Here is a 17407-nt window from a genome sequence, read left to right as displayed (position 1 = left end):
TGAGCTGGAAAATACAACAACTGGACATTTCTGTGAAAGGATTGTCAGGGATATGGAAAAAGGGTGTTTTGACTTAAATAAATCAAAGGTTAGATAGCTATATTAAATAATAGATAGATACATGTGCACTTACCCATAGCGATATAGGCAGGAGCATGTGTGTCTGTGTATGTCCTCAGAAGAAGTGTGCCGGGAAGTGAAGGGTCAACCAACATGTGGTGTCCCCGCCCTCTGGGGCTGCCTGACAGAGGGGTCCTAGGCATGACCTTGATGCCGGGGGTCATGTAGCTTGGTCTGGCAGGGTCTGGGCTGCCTGACCGGAGGCCGTGGCAGGGATGACTGGGTCTGGATAGAAACTTGCCTGGACATGCCTCAACTTGTCTTCGGAAGAGGGGGGCCAGGATCAAAGAGGGGGCACCCATCAATCAATTCTGCTCTTGAAAGTTTCCTGGGCCTGGGGCAAACAGGTGGGTGGGGGCAGAATCAAAGAAGGGACAGACATCCTTCAAACGGATCTTAACCGTGTCCAGCGGAAAAAAACAGGATGGGTGGGAGCGGGTTCAAGGAAGGACCAGACATCCTGCAATCGGATCTTTGCAGTTTCCTGAGGAAAAAAAAGGAAGGGGTGGGGGGGCGAGTTCAAAGAAAGGTCACATTAATGACATCAGAGGAAAAGGATGGGAATTCCAGTCATCCATCAAATTTGATTGACATTTTAACAGTTGCTGCATGCATATAACTACTGGCAAGCAGGAAGGCTTTCGCTTTCCTCTATGTCTTTCACTGGCCAAAGCAAAGACAATTAAGGCTCCACCTCCACCTTTGCACTGTAAAGGACAGAGCTAAAATGTTCCTTGCAAAGTTTCCAGGCACATCTGAGTGCCAAGATTAAAATCAACTCGAAGGAGTACGAAAAAACTGCAGGCACCACTGTGACTCGAACTCAGGATCTCCTGTTTACAAGAGAGGTGCTTTAAGAGGCAATCGTTGAGTTTAGAGGGAGGTGGGGTCTTTTACAGAAAGCACCGTAGAAATATTTTCTTCTTGAATTTGATATGCTAGCACAGATAGCTACAGGAAGAATAATAGACTCTAAGGTTTAAAGTCAAGGGTGGGATTCGAACCCCACCGTGCATAGTACAAAGGAATAGTAGTCCATCACCTTAACCACCCGGCCAAATTGTCAAATGAAAAAATTGCTGAGACTTCTGGTCATTCCTCCTAAATTTAAATTCACTGGTCTGATAACGCATCATGCCACACTCTATATTTAAGTACGGACACTTCATCAAAACTCATATTGTCATCAATTGTTCTGTTTCATTGCTGCCTTGCTAAAGAGCAATCTGTTACACGTCACGACGGCAGGCAAGCAGGCAGGTTTTCGGTTTACTCTATGTCTTTCACTTGCCAAAGTAAAGACAATTAAAGCTGAGAGCTGCGCTCCACCTCCGCCTTCTGCACTGAAACGGACAAAACTAACATTTCATACTCTTTCGAGTTGATTTTCATCTTGGCACTCGGATGTGTCTGGAAACTTTGCAAGGGACAAGTTGGCCGAGTGGTTAAGGTGATGGATTGCTATTCCATTGTGCTATGTATGCTTGGGTTCGAATCCACCCTTGTCTTTACTTTAAACCTTAGAGTCAATTTTCCTTCCTGCAGCTATTTGTGCCAGCAGATCAAATTCAAAAAGAAAATATTTCGACGATGCTTTCTGTAAAAGACCCCACCTCCCTCTAAACTCAACGATTGCCTCTTAAAGCACCTGTCTTGTAAACAGGCGATCCTGAGTTCGAGTCTCGGCGGTGCCTGCAGTTTGTCATACTCTTTCGAGTTGATTTTCATCTTGGTACTCGGATGTGCCTGCAAACTTTGCAAGGAACATTTTAGCTTTGTCCGTTTCAGTGCAGAACGCGGAGGTGGAGCGCAGCTCTCAGCTTTTATTGTCTTTGCTTTGGCCAGTGAAAGACATAGAGGAAAGCGAAAGCCTGCCTACTTGTCTGCCGTCGTGACGTGTAACTGATTGCTCTGTAGCAAGGCAGCAATGAAACAGAACAATTGATGACCATATGAGTTTAGATTAAGTATCCGTACTTAAAAATAGAGCATGGCATGATGCGTTACCAGACCAGTGAATTTAAATTTAGGAGGAATAACCAGAAGGATCGGCTTTTGCGCACGTGACAAGTTGGCCGAGTGGTTAAGGCGATGGATTGCTATTCCATTGTGCTATGCACGCTTGGGTTCGAATGCCAACCTTGTCTTGTCTTTAAACCTTAGAGTTTATTATCCTTCCTGCAGCTATCTGTGCCAGCAGATCAAATTCAAGAAGAAAATATTCGAAGCTGCTTTCCGTTAAACACCCCACCTCCCTCTAAACACAACGATTTCCTCTTAAGGGACTTTCTCAGTCTGCGCAACACCTGTTGCTCAAAGGCAGTATCTTTTTCGGTACTTTAGAATCAAAAAAGACTGCCTTAAACATTCTGTTTTACAGAGTGAAATGGAAAGTTGACAAGGCAGGTTTTGATATGGGACGCCGTGGCTTAGCTGGTTAAAGCACCTGTCTTGTAAACGGGAGATCCTGAGTTTGAATCTCAGCAGTGCCTTCTTCACTCTGTTTCCTTGGATTTCTTTTCTGCGGTACACGCACAGCTGAAACCGTGGCAAAGTGAACTTGAAATTAGACTGTGCACAAACCTTGCCTCGTTTTTACGTTTTCATCTATATTTTTGAAGTCCTTAATCGAATTCGACAAAAGAGAATGGAAAACCTCGATGATGAAAGGATTTTAAGGTGCATTTGAAGAAGATGACTGCTTTTGTCAGGTCCGCGTGTCCGCTCTGCTTTTCAGGGAATAGATGAACGTTTCTCTTCATCGGAGGGCTTCCTTTGAGCATTGAATTCAAACAACATAAGGCAAACTTCCATCTTTCCAAAAGCCCCTGATCGTGGAGGTGCACTTGTTGAAAATGCGTTCACCTATCATTTTTTTTCTTTTGTTATTGAATTACCAAGAGTTGGACATTTGTTGCATGTTAACTGTCTTTTAGGCGTATCAGGTGACAAAGCTAGAGTCTTTTTCTGACATCTGGCGCCGTGGCTTAGATGGTTAAAGCGCCTGTCTAGTAAACAGGAGATCCTGAGTTCGAGTCTCAGCGGTGCCTGCAGTTAGTCATACTCTTTCGAGTTGATGTTCAATTTGGCACTCGGATGTTCCTGGAAACTTTGCAAAGAACATGTTAGCTTTGTCCGTTTCAGTGCAGAAGGTGGAGGTGGAGCGCAGCTCTCAGCTTTTATTGTCTTTGCTTTGGCCAGTGAAAGACATAGGGAAAGCGATAGCCTGCCTGCCGTCGTGGCGTGTAACAGATTGCTCTGTAGTGACGTGTAACAGATTGCTCTGTAGCAAGGCAGCGATGAAAGAGATCAATTGATGACGATATGAGTTTAGATGAAGTGTCCGTACTTAAATATAGAACGTGGCATGATGCGTTACCAGACCAGTGAATTTAAATTTAGGAGGAATGACCAGAAGGATCGGCTTTTTGCTCACGTGACAAGTTGGCCGAGTGGTTAAGGCGTTGAACTGCAATTCTTTTGTGCTATGCACGCTTGGGTTCGAATCCCACCCTTGTCTTTACTTTAAACCTTAGAGTCAATTTTCCTTCCTGCAGCTATTTGTGCCAGCAGATCAAATTCAAAAAGAAAATATTTCGACGATGCTTTCTGTAAAAGACCCCACCTCCCTCTAAACTCAACGATTGCCTCTTAAAGCACCTGTCTTGTAAACAGGCGATCCTGAGTTCGAGTCTCGGCGGTGCCTGCAGTTTGTCATACTCTTTCGAGTTGATTTTCATCTTGGTACTCGGATGTGCCTGCAAACTTTGCAAGGAACATTTTAGCTTTGTCCGTTTCAGTGCAGAACGCGGAGGTGGAGCGCAGCTCTCAGCTTTATTGTCTTTGCTTTGGCCAGTGAAAGACATAGAGGAAAGCGAAAGCCTGCCTACTTGTCTGCCGTCGTGACGTGTAACTGATTGCTCTGTAGCAAGGCAGCAATGAAACAGAACAATTGATGACCATATGAGTTTAGATTAAGTATCCGTACTTAAAAATAGAGCATGGCATGATGCGTTACCAGACCAGTGAATTTAAATTTAGGAGGAATAACCAGAAGGATCGGCTTTTGCGCACGTGACAAGTTGGCCGAGTGGTTAAGGCGATGGATTGCTATTCCATTGTGCTATGCACGCTTGGGTTCGAATGCCAACCTTGTCTTGTCTTTAAACCTTAGAGTTTATTATCCTTCCTGCAGCTATCTGTGCCAGCAGATCAAATTCAAGAAGAAAATATTCCGAAGCTGCTTTCCGTTAAACACCCCACCTCCCTCTAAACACAACGATTTCCTCTTAAGGGACTTTCTCAGTCTGCGCAACACCTGTTGCTCAAAGGCAGTATCTTTTTCGGTACTTTAGAATCAAAAAAGACTGCCTTAAACATTCTGTTTTACAGAGTGAAATGGAAAGTTGACAAGGCAGGTTTTGATATGGGACGCCGTGGCTTAGCTGGTTAAAGCACCTGTCTTGTAAACGGGAGATCCTGAGTTTGAATCTCAGCAGTGCCTTCTTCACTCTGTTTCCTTGGATTTCTTTTCTGCGGTACACGCACAGCTGAAACCGTGGCAAAGTGAACTTGAAATTAGACTGTGCACAAACCTTGCCTCATACTTGCCCGTTTTTACGTTTTCATCTATATTTTTGAAGTCCTTAATCGAATTCGACAAAAGAGAATGGAAAACCTCGATGATGAAAGGATTTTAAGGTGCATTTGAAGAAGATGACTGCTTTTGTCAGGTCCGCGTGTCCGCTCTGCTTTTCAGGGAATAGATGAACGTTTCTCTTCATCGGAGGGCTTCCTTTGAGCATTGAATTCAAACAACATAAGGCAAACTTCCATCTTTCCAAAAGCCCTGATCGTGGAGGTGCACTTGTTGAAAATGCGTTCACCTATCATTTTTTTTCGTTTTGTTATTGAATTACCAAGAGTTGGACATTTGTTGCATGTTAACTGTCTTTTAGGCGTATCAGGTGACAAAGCTAGAGTCTTTTTCTGACATCTGGCGCCGTGGCTTAGATGGTTAAAGCGCCTGTCTAGTAAACAGGAGATCCTGAGTTCGAGTCTCAGCGGTGCCTGCAGTTAGTCATACTCTTTCGAGTTGATGTTCAATTTGGCACTCGGATGTTCCTGGAAACTTTGCAAAGAACATGTTAGCTTTGTCCGTTTCAGTGCAGAAGGTGGAGGTGGAGCGCAGCTCTCAGCTTTTATTGTCTTTGCTTTGGCCAGTGAAAGACATAGGGGAAAGCGAAAGCCTGCCTGCCGTCGTGACGTGTAACAGATTGCTCTGTAGTGACGTGTAACAGATTGCTCTGTAGCAAGGCAGCGATGAAAGAGATCAATTGATGACGATATGAGTTTAGATGAAGTGTCCGTACTTAAATATAGAACGTGGCATGATGCGTTACCAGACCAGTGAATTTAAATTTAGGAGGAATGACCAGAAGGATCGGCTTTTGCTCACGTGACAAGTTGGCCGAGTGGTTAAGGCGTTGAACTGCAATTCTTTTGTGCTATGCACGCTTGGGTTCGAATCCCACCCTTGTCTTTACTTTAAACCTTAGAGTCAATTTTCCTTCCTGCAGCTATTTGTGCCAGCAGATCAAATTCAAAAAGAAAATATTTCGACGATGCTTTCTGTAAAAGACCCCACCTCCCTCTAAACTCAACGATTGCCTCTTAAAGCACCTGTCTTGTAAACAGGCGATCCTGAGTTCGAGTCTCGGCGGTGCCTGCAGTTTGTCATACTCTTTCGAGTTGATTTTCATCTTGGTACTCGGATGTGCCTGCAAACTTTGCAAGGAACATTTTAGCTTTGTCCGTTTCAGTGCAGAACGCGGAGGTGGAGCGCAGCTCTCAGCTTTATTGTCTTTGCTTTGGCCAGTGAAAGACATAGAGGAAAGCGAAAGCCTGCCTACTTGTCTGCCGTCGTGACGTGTAACTGATTGCTCTGTAGCAAGGCAGCAATGAAACAGAACAATTGATGACCATATGAGTTTAGATTAAGTATCCGTACTTAAAAATAGAGCATGGCATGATGCGTTACCAGACCAGTGAATTTAAATTTAGGAGGAATAACCAGAAGGATCGGCTTTTTGCGCACGTGACAAGTTGGCCGAGTGGTTAAGGCGATGGATTGCTATTCCATTGTGCTATGCACGCTTGGGTTCGAATGCCAACCTTGTCTTGTCTTTAAACCTTAGAGTTTATTATCCTTCCTGCAGCTATCTGTGCCAGCAGATCAAATTCAAGAAGAAAATATTCGAAGCTGCTTTCCGTTAAACACCCCACCTCCCTCTAAACACAACGATTTCCTCTTAAGGGACTTTCTCAGTCTGCGCAACACCTGTTGCTCAAAGGCAGTATCTTTTTCGGTACTTTAGAATCAAAAAAGACTGCCTTAAACATTCTGTTTTACAGAGTGAAATGGAAAGTTGACAAGGCAGGTTTTGATATGGGACGCCGTGGCTTAGCTGGTTAAAGCACCTGTCTTGTAAACGGGAGATCCTGAGTTTGAATCTCAGCAGTGCCTTCTTCACTCTGTTTCCTTGGATTTCTTTTCTGCGGTACACGCACAGCTGAAACCGTGGCAAAGTGAACTTGAAATTAGACTGTGCACAAACCTTGCCTCATACTTGCCCGTTTTTACGTTTTCATCTATATTTTTGAAGTCCTTAATCGAATTCGACAAAAGAGAATGGAAAACCTCGATGATGAAAGGATTTTAAGGTGCATTTGAAGAAGATGACTGCTTTTGTCAGGTCCGCGTGTCCGCTCTGCTTTTCAGGGAATAGATGAACGTTTCTCTTCATCGGAGGGCTTCCTTTGAGCATTGAATTCAAACAACATAAGGCAAACTTCCATCTTTCCAAAAGCCCTGATCGTGGAGGTGCACTTGTTGAAAATGCGTTCACCTATCATTTTTTTTTCTTTTGTTATTGAATTACCAAGAGTTGGACATTTGTTGCATGTTAACTGTCTTTTAGGCGTATCAGGTGACAAAGCTAGAGTCTTTTTCTGACATCTGGCGCCGTGGCTTAGATGGTTAAAGCGCCTGTCTAGTAAACAGGAGATCCTGAGTTCGAGTCTCAGCGGTGCCTGCAGTTAGTCATACTCTTTCGAGTTGATGTTCAATTTGGCACTCGGATGTTCCTGGAAACTTTGCAAAGAACATGTTAGCTTTGTCCGTTTCAGTGCAGAAGGTGGAGGTGGAGCGCAGCTCTCAGCTTTTATTGTCTTTGCTTTGGCCAGTGAAAGACATAGGGGAAAGCGAAAGCCTGCCTGCCGTCGTGACGTGTAACAGATTGCTCTGTAGTGACGTGTAACAGATTGCTCTGTAGCAAGGCAGCGATGAAAGAGATCAATTGATGACGATATGAGTTTAGATGAAGTGTCCGTACTTAAATATAGAACGTGGCATGATGCGTTACCAGACCAGTGAATTTAAATTTAGGAGGAATGACCAGAAGGATCGGCTTTTTGCTCACGTGACAAGTTGGCCGAGTGGTTAAGGCGTTGAACTGCAATTCTTTTGTGCTATGCACGCTTGGGTTCGAATCCCACCCTTGTCTTTACTTTAAACCTTAGAGTCAATTTTCCTTCCTGCAGCTATTTGTGCCAGCAGATCAAATTCAAAAAGAAAATATTTCGACGATGCTTTCTGTAAAAGACCCCACCTCCCTCTAAACTCAACGATTGCCTCTTAAAGCACCTGTCTTGTAAACAGGCGATCCTGAGTTCGAGTCTCGGCGGTGCCTGCAGTTTGTCATACTCTTTCGAGTTGATTTTCATCTTGGTACTCGGATGTGCCTGCAAACTTTGCAAGGAACATTTTAGCTTTGTCCGTTTCAGTGCAGAACGCGGAGGTGGAGCGCAGCTCTCAGCTTTTATTGTCTTTGCTTTGGCCAGTGAAAGACATAGAGGAAAGCGAAAGCCTGCCTACTTGTCTGCCGTCGTGACGTGTAACTGATTGCTCTGTAGCAAGGCAGCAATGAAACAGAACAATTGATGACCATATGAGTTTAGATTAAGTATCCGTACTTAAAAATAGAGCATGGCATGATGCGTTACCAGACCAGTGAATTTAAATTTAGGAGGAATAACCAGAAGGATCGGCTTTTTGCGCACGTGACAAGTTGGCCGAGTGGTTAAGGCGATGGATTGCTATTCCATTGTGCTATGCACGCTTGGGTTCGAATGCCAACCTTGTCTTGTCTTTAAACCTTAGAGTTTATTATCCTTCCTGCAGCTATCTGTGCCAGCAGATCAAATTCAAGAAGAAAATATTCCGAAGCTGCTTTCCGTTAAACACCCCACCTCCCTCTAAACACAACGATTTCCTCTTAAGGGACTTTCTCAGTCTGCGCAACACCTGTTGCTCAAAGGCAGTATCTTTTTCGGTACTTTAGAATCAAAAAAGACTGCCTTAAACATTCTGTTTTACAGAGTGAAATGGAAAGTTGACAAGGCAGGTTTTGATATGGGACGCCGTGGCTTAGCTGGTTAAAGCACCTGTCTTGTAAACGGGAGATCCTGAGTTTGAATCTCAGCAGTGCCTTCTTCACTCTGTTTCCTTGGATTTCTTTTCTGCGGTACACGCACAGCTGAAACCGTGGCAAAGTGAACTTGAAATTAGACTGTGCACAAACCTTGCCTCATACTTGCCCGTTTTTACGTTTTCATCTATATTTTTGAAGTCCTTAATCGAATTCGACAAAAGAGAATGGAAAACCTCGATGATGAAAGGATTTTAAGGTGCATTTGAAGAAGATGACTGCTTTTGTCAGGTCCGCGTGTCCGCTCTGCTTTTCAGGGAATAGATGAACGTTTCTCTTCATCGGAGGGCTTCCTTTGAGCATTGAATTCAAACAACATAAGGCAAACTTCCATCTTTCCAAAAGCCCTGATCGTGGAGGTGCACTTGTTGAAAATGCGTTCACCTATCATTTTTTTCTTTTTGTTATTGAATTACCAAGAGTTGGACATTTGTTGCATGTTAACTGTCTTTTAGGCGTATCAGGTGACAAAGCTAGAGTCTTTTTCTGACATCTGGCGCCGTGGCTTAGATGGTTAAAGCGCCTGTCTAGTAAACAGGAGATCCTGAGTTCGAGTCTCAGCGGTGCCTGCAGTTAGTCATACTCTTTCGAGTTGATGTTCAATTTGGCACTCGGATGTTCCTGGAAACTTTGCAAAGAACATGTTAGCTTTGTCCGTTTCAGTGCAGAAGGTGGAGGTGGAGCGCAGCTCTCAGCTTTTATTGTCTTTGCTTTGGCCAGTGAAAGACATAGGGGAAAGCGAAAGCCTGCCTGCCGTCGTGACGTGTAACAGATTGCTCTGTAGTGACGTGTAACAGATTGCTCTGTAGCAAGGCAGCGATGAAAGAGATCAATTGATGACGATATGAGTTTAGATGAAGTGTCCGTACTTAAATATAGAACGTGGCATGATGCGTTACCAGACCAGTGAATTTAAATTTAGGAGGAATGACCAGAAGGATCGGCTTTTTGCTCACGTGACAAGTTGGCCGAGTGGTTAAGGCGTTGAACTGCAATTCTTTGTGCTATGCACGCTTGGGTTCGAATCCCACCCTTGTCTTTACTTTAAACCTTAGAGTCAATTTTCCTTCCTGCAGCTATTTGTGCCAGCAGATCAAATTCAAAAAGAAAATATTTCGACGATGCTTTCTGTAAAAGACCCCACCTCCCTCTAAACTCAACGATTGCCTCTTAAAGCACCTGTCTTGTAAACAGGCGATCCTGAGTTCGAGTCTCGGCGGTGCCTGCAGTTTGTCATACTCTTTCGAGTTGATTTTCATCTTGGTACTCGGATGTGCCTGCAAACTTTGCAAGGAACATTTTAGCTTTGTCCGTTTCAGTGCAGAACGCGGAGGTGGAGCGCAGCTCTCAGCTTTTATTGTCTTTGCTTTGGCCAGTGAAAGACATAGAGGAAAGCGAAAGCCTGCCTACTTGTCTGCCGTCGTGACGTGTAACTGATTGCTCTGTAGCAAGGCAGCAATGAAACAGAACAATTGATGACCATATGAGTTTAGATTAAGTATCCGTACTTAAAAATAGAGCATGGCATGATGCGTTACCAGACCAGTGAATTTAAATTTAGGAGGAATAACCAGAAGGATCGGCTTTTGCGCACGTGACAAGTTGGCCGAGTGGTTAAGGCGATGGATTGCTATTCCATTGTGCTATGCACGCTTGGGTTCGAATGCCAACCTTGTCTTGTCTTTAAACCTTAGAGTTTATTATCCTTCCTGCAGCTATCTGTGCCAGCAGATCAAATTCAAGAAGAAAATATTCCGAAGCTGCTTTCCGTTAAACACCCCACCTCCCTCTAAACACAACGATTTCCTCTTAAGGGACTTTCTCAGTCTGCGCAACACCTGTTGCTCAAAGGCAGTATCTTTTCGGTACTTTAGAATCAAAAAAGACTGCCTTAAACATTCTGTTTTACAGAGTGAAATGGAAAGTTGACAAGGCAGGTTTTGATATGGGACGCCGTGGCTTAGCTGGTTAAAGCACCTGTCTTGTAAACGGGAGATCCTGAGTTTGAATCTCAGCAGTGCCTTCTTCACTCTGTTTCCTTGGATTTCTTTTCTGCGGTACACGCACAGCTGAAACCGTGGCAAAGTGAACTTGAAATTAGACTGTGCACAAACCTTGCCTCATACTTGCCCGTTTTTACGTTTTCATCTATATTTTGAAGTCCTTAATCGAATTCGACAAAAGAGAATGGAAAACCTCGATGATGAAAGGATTTTAAGGTGCATTTGAAGAAGATGACTGCTTTTGTCAGGTCCGCGTGTCCGCTCTGCTTTTCAGGGAATAGATGAACGTTTCTCTTCATCGGAGGGCTTCCTTTGAGCATTGAATTCAAACAACATAAGGCAAACTTCCATCTTTCCAAAAGCCCTGATCGTGGAGGTGCACTTGTTGAAAATGCGTTCACCTATCATTTTTTTTTTCTTTTTGTTATTGAATTACCAAGAGTTGGACATTTGTTGCATGTTAACTGTCTTTTAGGCGTATCAGGTGACAAAGCTAGAGTCTTTTTCTGACATCTGGCGCCGTGGCTTAGATGGTTAAAGCGCCTGTCTAGTAAACAGGAGATCCTGAGTTCGAGTCTCAGCGGTGCCTGCAGTTAGTCATACTCTTTCGAGTTGATGTTCAATTTGGCACTCGGATGTTCCTGGAAACTTTGCAAAGAACATGTTAGCTTTGTCCGTTTCAGTGCAGAAGGTGGAGGTGGAGCGCAGCTCTCAGCTTTTATTGTCTTTGCTTTGGCCAGTGAAAGACATAGGGGAAAGCGAAAGCCTGCCTGCCGTCGTGACGTGTAACAGATTGCTCTGTAGTGACGTGTAACAGATTGCTCTGTAGCAAGGCAGCGATGAAAGAGATCAATTGATGACGATATGAGTTTAGATGAAGTGTCCGTACTTAAATATAGAACGTGGCATGATGCGTTACCAGACCAGTGAATTTAAATTTAGGAGGAATGACCAGAAGGATCGGCTTTTTGCTCACGTGACAAGTTGGCCGAGTGGTTAAGGCGTTGAACTGCAATTCTTTTGTGCTATGCACGCTTGGGTTCGAATCCCACCCTTGTCTTTACTTTAAACCTTAGAGTCAATTTTCCTTCCTGCAGCTATTTGTGCCAGCAGATCAAATTCAAAAAGAAAATATTTCGACGATGCTTTCTGTAAAAGACCCCACCTCCCTCTAAACTCAACGATTGCCTCTTAAAGCACCTGTCTTGTAAACAGGCGATCCTGAGTTCGAGTCTCGGCGGTGCCTGCAGTTTGTCATACTCTTTCGAGTTGATTTTCATCTTGGTACTCGGATGTGCCTGCAAACTTTGCAAGGAACATTTTAGCTTTGTCCGTTTCAGTGCAGAACGCGGAGGTGGAGCGCAGCTCTCAGCTTTTATTGTCTTTGCTTTGGCCAGTGAAAGACATAGAGGAAAGCGAAAGCCTGCCTACTTGTCTGCCGTCGTGACGTGTAACTGATTGCTCTGTAGCAAGGCAGCAATGAAACAGAACAATTGATGACCATATGAGTTTAGATTAAGTATCCGTACTTAAAAATAGAGCATGGCATGATGCGTTACCAGACCAGTGAATTTAAATTTAGGAGGAATAACCAGAAGGATCGGCTTTTGCGCACGTGACAAGTTGGCCGAGTGGTTAAGGCGATGGATTGCTATTCCATTGTGCTATGCACGCTTGGGTTCGAATGCCAACCTTGTCTTGTCTTTAAACCTTAGAGTTTATTATCCTTCCTGCAGCTATCTGTGCCAGCAGATCAAATTCAAGAAGAAAATATTCCGAAGCTGCTTTCCGTTAAACACCCCACCTCCCTCTAAACACAACGATTTCCTCTTAAGGGACTTTCTCAGTCTGCGCAACACCTGTTGCTCAAAGGCAGTATCTTTTTCGGTACTTTAGAATCAAAAAAGACTGCCTTAAACATTCTGTTTTACAGAGTGAAATGGAAAGTTGACAAGGCAGGTTTTGATATGGGACGCCGTGGCTTAGCTGGTTAAAGCACCTGTCTTGTAAACGGGAGATCCTGAGTTTGAATCTCAGCAGTGCCTTCTTCACTCTGTTTCCTTGGATTTCTTTTCTGCGGTACACGCACAGCTGAAACCGTGGCAAAGTGAACTTGAAATTAGACTGTGCACAAACCTTGCCTCATACTTGCCCGTTTTACGTTTTCATCTATTTTTTGAAGTCCTTAATCGAATTCGACAAAAGAGAATGGAAAACCTCGATGATGAAAGGATTTTAAGGTGCATTTGAAGAAGATGACTGCTTTTGTCAGGTCCGCGTGTCCGCTCTGCTTTTCAGGGAATAGATGAACGTTTCTCTTCATCGGAGGGCTTCCTTTGAGCATTGAATTCAAACAACATAAGGCAAACTTCCATCTTTCCAAAAGCCCCTGATCGTGGAGGTGCACTTGTTGAAAATGCGTTCACCTATCATTTTTTTTTTTCTTTTTGTTATTGAATTACCAAGAGTTGGACATTTGTTGCATGTTAACTGTCTTTTAGGCGTATCAGGTGACAAAGCTAGAGTCTTTTTCTGACATCTGGCGCCGTGGCTTAGATGGTTAAAGCGCCTGTCTAGTAAACAGGAGATCCTGAGTTCGAGTCTCAGCGGTGCCTGCAGTTAGTCATACTCTTTCGAGTTGATGTTCAATTTGGCACTCGGATGTTCCTGGAAACTTTGCAAAGAACATGTTAGCTTTGTCCGTTTCAGTGCAGAAGGTGGAGGTGGAGCGCAGCTCTCAGCTTTTATTGTCTTTGCTTTGGCCAGTGAAAGACATAGGGGAAAGCGAAAGCCTGCCTGCCGTCGTGACGTGTAACAGATTGCTCTGTAGTGACGTGTAACAGATTGCTCTGTAGCAAGGCAGCGATGAAAGAGATCAATTGATGACGATATGAGTTTAGATGAAGTGTCCGTACTTAAATATAGAACGTGGCATGATGCGTTACCAGACCAGTGAATTTAAATTTAGGAGGAATGACCAGAAGGATCGGCTTTTTGCTCACGTGACAAGTTGGCCGAGTGGTTAAGGCGTTGAACTGCAATTCTTTTGTGCTATGCACGCTTGGGTTCGAATCCCACCCTTGTCTTTACTTTAAACCTTAGAGTCAATTTTCCTTCCTGCAGCTATTTGTGCCAGCAGATCAAATTCAAAAAGAAAATATTTCGACGATGCTTTCTGTAAAAGACCCCACCTCCCTCTAAACTCAACGATTGCCTCTTAAAGCACCTGTCTTGTAAACAGGCGATCCTGAGTTCGAGTCTCGGCGGTGCCTGCAGTTTGTCATACTCTTTCGAGTTGATTTTCATCTTGGTACTCGGATGTGCCTGCAAACTTTGCAAGGAACATTTTAGCTTTGTCCGTTTCAGTGCAGAACGCGGAGGTGGAGCGCAGCTCTCAGCTTTATTGTCTTTGCTTTGGCCAGTGAAAGACATAGAGGAAAGCGAAAGCCTGCCTACTTGTCTGCCGTCGTGACGTGTAACTGATTGCTCTGTAGCAAGGCAGCAATGAAACAGAACAATTGATGACCATATGAGTTTAGATTAAGTATCCGTACTTAAAAATAGAGCATGGCATGATGCGTTACCAGACCAGTGAATTTAAATTTAGGAGGAATAACCAGAAGGATCGGCTTTTTGCGCACGTGACAAGTTGGCCGAGTGGTTAAGGCGATGGATTGCTATTCCATTGTGCTATGCACGCTTGGGTTCGAATGCCAACCTTGTCTTGTCTTTAAACCTTAGAGTTTATTATCCTTCCTGCAGCTATCTGTGCCAGCAGATCAAATTCAAGAAGAAAATATTCCGAAGCTGCTTTCCGTTAAACACCCCACCTCCCTCTAAACACAACGATTTCCTCTTAAGGGACTTTCTCAGTCTGCGCAACACCTGTTGCTCAAAGGCAGTATCTTTTCGGTACTTTAGAATCAAAAAGACTGCCTTAAACATTCTGTTTTACAGAGTGAAATGGAAAGTTGACAAGGCAGGTTTTGATATGGGACGCCGTGGCTTAGCTGGTTAAAGCACCTGTCTTGTAAACGGGAGATCCTGAGTTTGAATCTCAGCAGTGCCTTCTTCACTCTGTTTCCTTGGATTTCTTTTCTGCGGTACACGCACAGCTGAAACCGTGGCAAAGTGAACTTGAAATTAGACTGTGCACAAACCTTGCCTCATACTTGCCCGTTTTTACGTTTTCATCTATATTTTTGAAGTCCTTAATCGAATTCGACAAAGAGAATGGAAAACCTCGATGATGAAAGGATTTTAAGGTGCATTTGAAGAAGATGACTGCTTTTGTCAGGTCCGCGTGTCCGCTCTGCTTTTCAGGGAATAGATGAACGTTTCTCTTCATCGGAGGGCTTCCTTTGAGCATTGAATTCAAACAACATAAGGCAAACTTCCATCTTTCCAAAAGCCCCTGATCGTGGAGGTGCACTTGTTGAAAATGCGTTCACCTATCATTTTTTTTTCGTTTTGTTATTGAATTACCAAGAGTTGGACATTTGTTGCATGTTAACTGTCTTTTAGGCGTATCAGGTGACAAAGCTAGAGTCTTTTTCTGACATCTGGCGCCGTGGCTTAGATGGTTAAAGCGCCTGTCTAGTAAACAGGAGATCCTGAGTTCGAGTCTCAGCGGTGCCTGCAGTTAGTCATACTCTTTCGAGTTGATGTTCAATTTGGCACTCGGATGTTCCTGGAAACTTTGCAAAGAACATGTTAGCTTTGTCCGTTTCAGTGCAGAAGGTGGAGGTGGAGCGCAGCTCTCAGCTTTTATTGTCTTTGCTTTGGCCAGTGAAAGACATAGGGGAAAGCGAAAGCCTGCCTGCCGTCGTGACGTGTAACAGATTGCTCTGTAGTGACGTGTAACAGATTGCTCTGTAGCAAGGCAGCGATGAAAGAGATCAATTGATGACGATATGAGTTTAGATGAAGTGTCCGTACTTAAATATAGAACGTGGCATGATGCGTTACCAGACCAGTGAATTTAAATTTAGGAGGAATGACCAGAAGGATCGGCTTTTTGCTCACGTGACAAGTTGGCCGAGTGGTTAAGGCGTTGAACTGCAATTCTTTTGTGCTATGCACGCTTGGGTTCGAATCCCACCCTTGTCTTTACTTTAAACCTTAGAGTCAATTTTCCTTCCTGCAGCTATTTGTGCCAGCAGATCAAATTCAAAAAGAAAATATTTCGACGATGCTTTCTGTAAAAGACCCCACCTCCCTCTAAACTCAACGATTGCCTCTTAAAGCACCTGTCTTGTAAACAGGCGATCCTGAGTTCGAGTCTCGGCGGTGCCTGCAGTTTGTCATACTCTTTCGAGTTGATTTTCATCTTGGTACTCGGATGTGCCTGCAAACTTTGCAAGGAACATTTTAGCTTTGTCCGTTTCAGTGCAGAACGCGGAGGTGGAGCGCAGCTCTCAGCTTTTATTGTCTTTGCTTTGGCCAGTGAAAGACATAGAGGAAAGCGAAAGCCTGCCTACTTGTCTGCCGTCGTGACGTGTAACTGATTGCTCTGTAGCAAGGCAGCAATGAAACAGAACAATTGATGACCATATGAGTTTAGATTAAGTATCCGTACTTAAAAATAGAGCATGGCATGATGCGTTACCAGACCAGTGAATTTAAATTTAGGAGGAATAACCAGAAGGATCGGCTTTTGCGCACGTGACAAGTTGGCCGAGTGGTTAAGGCGATGGATTGCTATTCCATTGTGCTATGCACGCTTGGGTTCGAATGCCAACCTTGTCTTGTCTTTAAACCTTAGAGTTTATTATCCTTCCTGCAGCTATCTGTGCCAGCAGATCAAATTCAAGAAGAAAATATTCCGAAGCTGCTTTCCGTTAAACACCCCACCTCCCTCTAAACACAACGATTTCCTCTTAAGGGACTTTCTCAGTCTGCGCAACACCTGTTGCTCAAAGGCAGTATCTTTTCGGTACTTTAGAATCAAAAAAGACTGCCTTAAACATTCTGTTTTACAGAGTGAAATGGAAAGTTGACAAGGCAGGTTTTGATATGGGACGCCGTGGCTTAGCTGGTTAAAGCACCTGTCTTGTAAACGGGAGATCCTGAGTTTGAATCTCAGCAGTGCCTTCTTCACTCTGTTTCCTTGGATTTCTTTTCTGCGGTACACGCACAGCTGAAACCGTGGCAAAGTGAACTTGAAATTAGACTGTGCACAAACCTTGCCTCATACTTGCCCGTTTTTACGTTTTCATCTATATTTTTGAAGTCCTTAATCGAATTCGACAAAGAGAATGGAAAACCTCGATGATGAAAGGATTTTAAGGTGCATTTGAAGAAGATGACTGCTTTTGTCAGGTCCGCGTGTCCGCTCTGCTTTTCAGGGAATAGATGAACGTTTCTCTTCATCGGAGGGCTTCCTTTGAGCATTGAATTCAAACAACATAAGGCAAACTTCCATCTTTCCAAAAGCCCCTGATCGTGGAGGTGCACTTGTTGAAAATGCGTTCACCTATCATTTTTTTTTTCTTTTTGTTATTGAATTACCAAGAGTTGGACATTTGTTGCATGTTAACTGTCTTTTAGGCGTATCAGGTGACAAAGCTAGAGTCTTTTTCTGACATCTGGCGCCGTGGCTTAGATGGTTAAAGCGCCTGTCTAGTAAACAGGAGATCCTGAGTTCGAGTCTCAGCGGTGCCTGCAGTTAGTCATACTCTTTCGAGTTGATGTTCAATTTGGCACTCGGATGTTCCTGGAAACTTTGCAAAGAAC

The 17407-nt window shown here is 43.9% G+C and overlaps 16 non-coding genes across 16 annotated transcripts; all 16 read left to right on the top strand.

Moving 5' to 3' along the window:
• Positions 1-2185: 2185 nt before the first annotated feature.
• On the top strand, positions 2186-2267 carry trnas-gcu. Its single transcript has one exon. It is a non-coding gene; the product is annotated as a tRNA-Ser (tRNA).
• An 829-nt stretch (positions 2268-3096) lies between these two features.
• trnat-agu lies at positions 3097-3170 on the top strand. Its single transcript has one exon. It is a non-coding gene; the product is annotated as a tRNA-Thr (tRNA).
• A 1026-nt stretch (positions 3171-4196) lies between these two features.
• On the top strand, positions 4197-4278 carry trnas-gcu. The gene has a single exon. It is a non-coding gene; the product is annotated as a tRNA-Ser (tRNA).
• Positions 4279-5118: 840 nt separating this feature from the next.
• On the top strand, positions 5119-5192 carry trnat-agu. Its single transcript has one exon. It is a non-coding gene; the product is annotated as a tRNA-Thr (tRNA).
• Positions 5193-6219: 1027 nt separating this feature from the next.
• Positions 6220-6301, top strand: trnas-gcu. The gene has a single exon. It is a non-coding gene; the product is annotated as a tRNA-Ser (tRNA).
• Positions 6302-7140: 839 nt separating this feature from the next.
• On the top strand, positions 7141-7214 carry trnat-agu. Its single transcript has one exon. It is a non-coding gene; the product is annotated as a tRNA-Thr (tRNA).
• Positions 7215-8243: 1029 nt separating this feature from the next.
• On the top strand, positions 8244-8325 carry trnas-gcu. Its single transcript has one exon. It is a non-coding gene; the product is annotated as a tRNA-Ser (tRNA).
• An 839-nt stretch (positions 8326-9164) lies between these two features.
• trnat-agu lies at positions 9165-9238 on the top strand. The gene has a single exon. It is a non-coding gene; the product is annotated as a tRNA-Thr (tRNA).
• Positions 9239-10265: 1027 nt separating this feature from the next.
• On the top strand, positions 10266-10347 carry trnas-gcu. The gene has a single exon. It is a non-coding gene; the product is annotated as a tRNA-Ser (tRNA).
• An 840-nt stretch (positions 10348-11187) lies between these two features.
• On the top strand, positions 11188-11261 carry trnat-agu. Its single transcript has one exon. It is a non-coding gene; the product is annotated as a tRNA-Thr (tRNA).
• Positions 11262-12289: 1028 nt separating this feature from the next.
• Positions 12290-12371, top strand: trnas-gcu. The gene has a single exon. It is a non-coding gene; the product is annotated as a tRNA-Ser (tRNA).
• An 842-nt stretch (positions 12372-13213) lies between these two features.
• Positions 13214-13287, top strand: trnat-agu. The gene has a single exon. It is a non-coding gene; the product is annotated as a tRNA-Thr (tRNA).
• A 1028-nt stretch (positions 13288-14315) lies between these two features.
• trnas-gcu lies at positions 14316-14397 on the top strand. The gene has a single exon. It is a non-coding gene; the product is annotated as a tRNA-Ser (tRNA).
• Positions 14398-15236: 839 nt separating this feature from the next.
• trnat-agu lies at positions 15237-15310 on the top strand. Its single transcript has one exon. It is a non-coding gene; the product is annotated as a tRNA-Thr (tRNA).
• Positions 15311-16338: 1028 nt separating this feature from the next.
• On the top strand, positions 16339-16420 carry trnas-gcu. The gene has a single exon. It is a non-coding gene; the product is annotated as a tRNA-Ser (tRNA).
• Positions 16421-17261: 841 nt separating this feature from the next.
• On the top strand, positions 17262-17335 carry trnat-agu. Its single transcript has one exon. It is a non-coding gene; the product is annotated as a tRNA-Thr (tRNA).
• The last annotated feature ends 72 nt before the right edge of the window (positions 17336-17407 follow it).

Source organism: Polypterus senegalus, unplaced genomic scaffold (assembly GCF_016835505.1).
Source record: "Polypterus senegalus isolate Bchr_013 unplaced genomic scaffold, ASM1683550v1 scaffold_929, whole genome shotgun sequence".
NCBI lineage: Eukaryota > Metazoa > Chordata > Cladistia > Polypteriformes > Polypteridae > Polypterus > Polypterus senegalus.
Note: the sequence above shows the minus strand (reverse complement) of the source record. Positions and strands in the feature narration are given on the sequence as shown.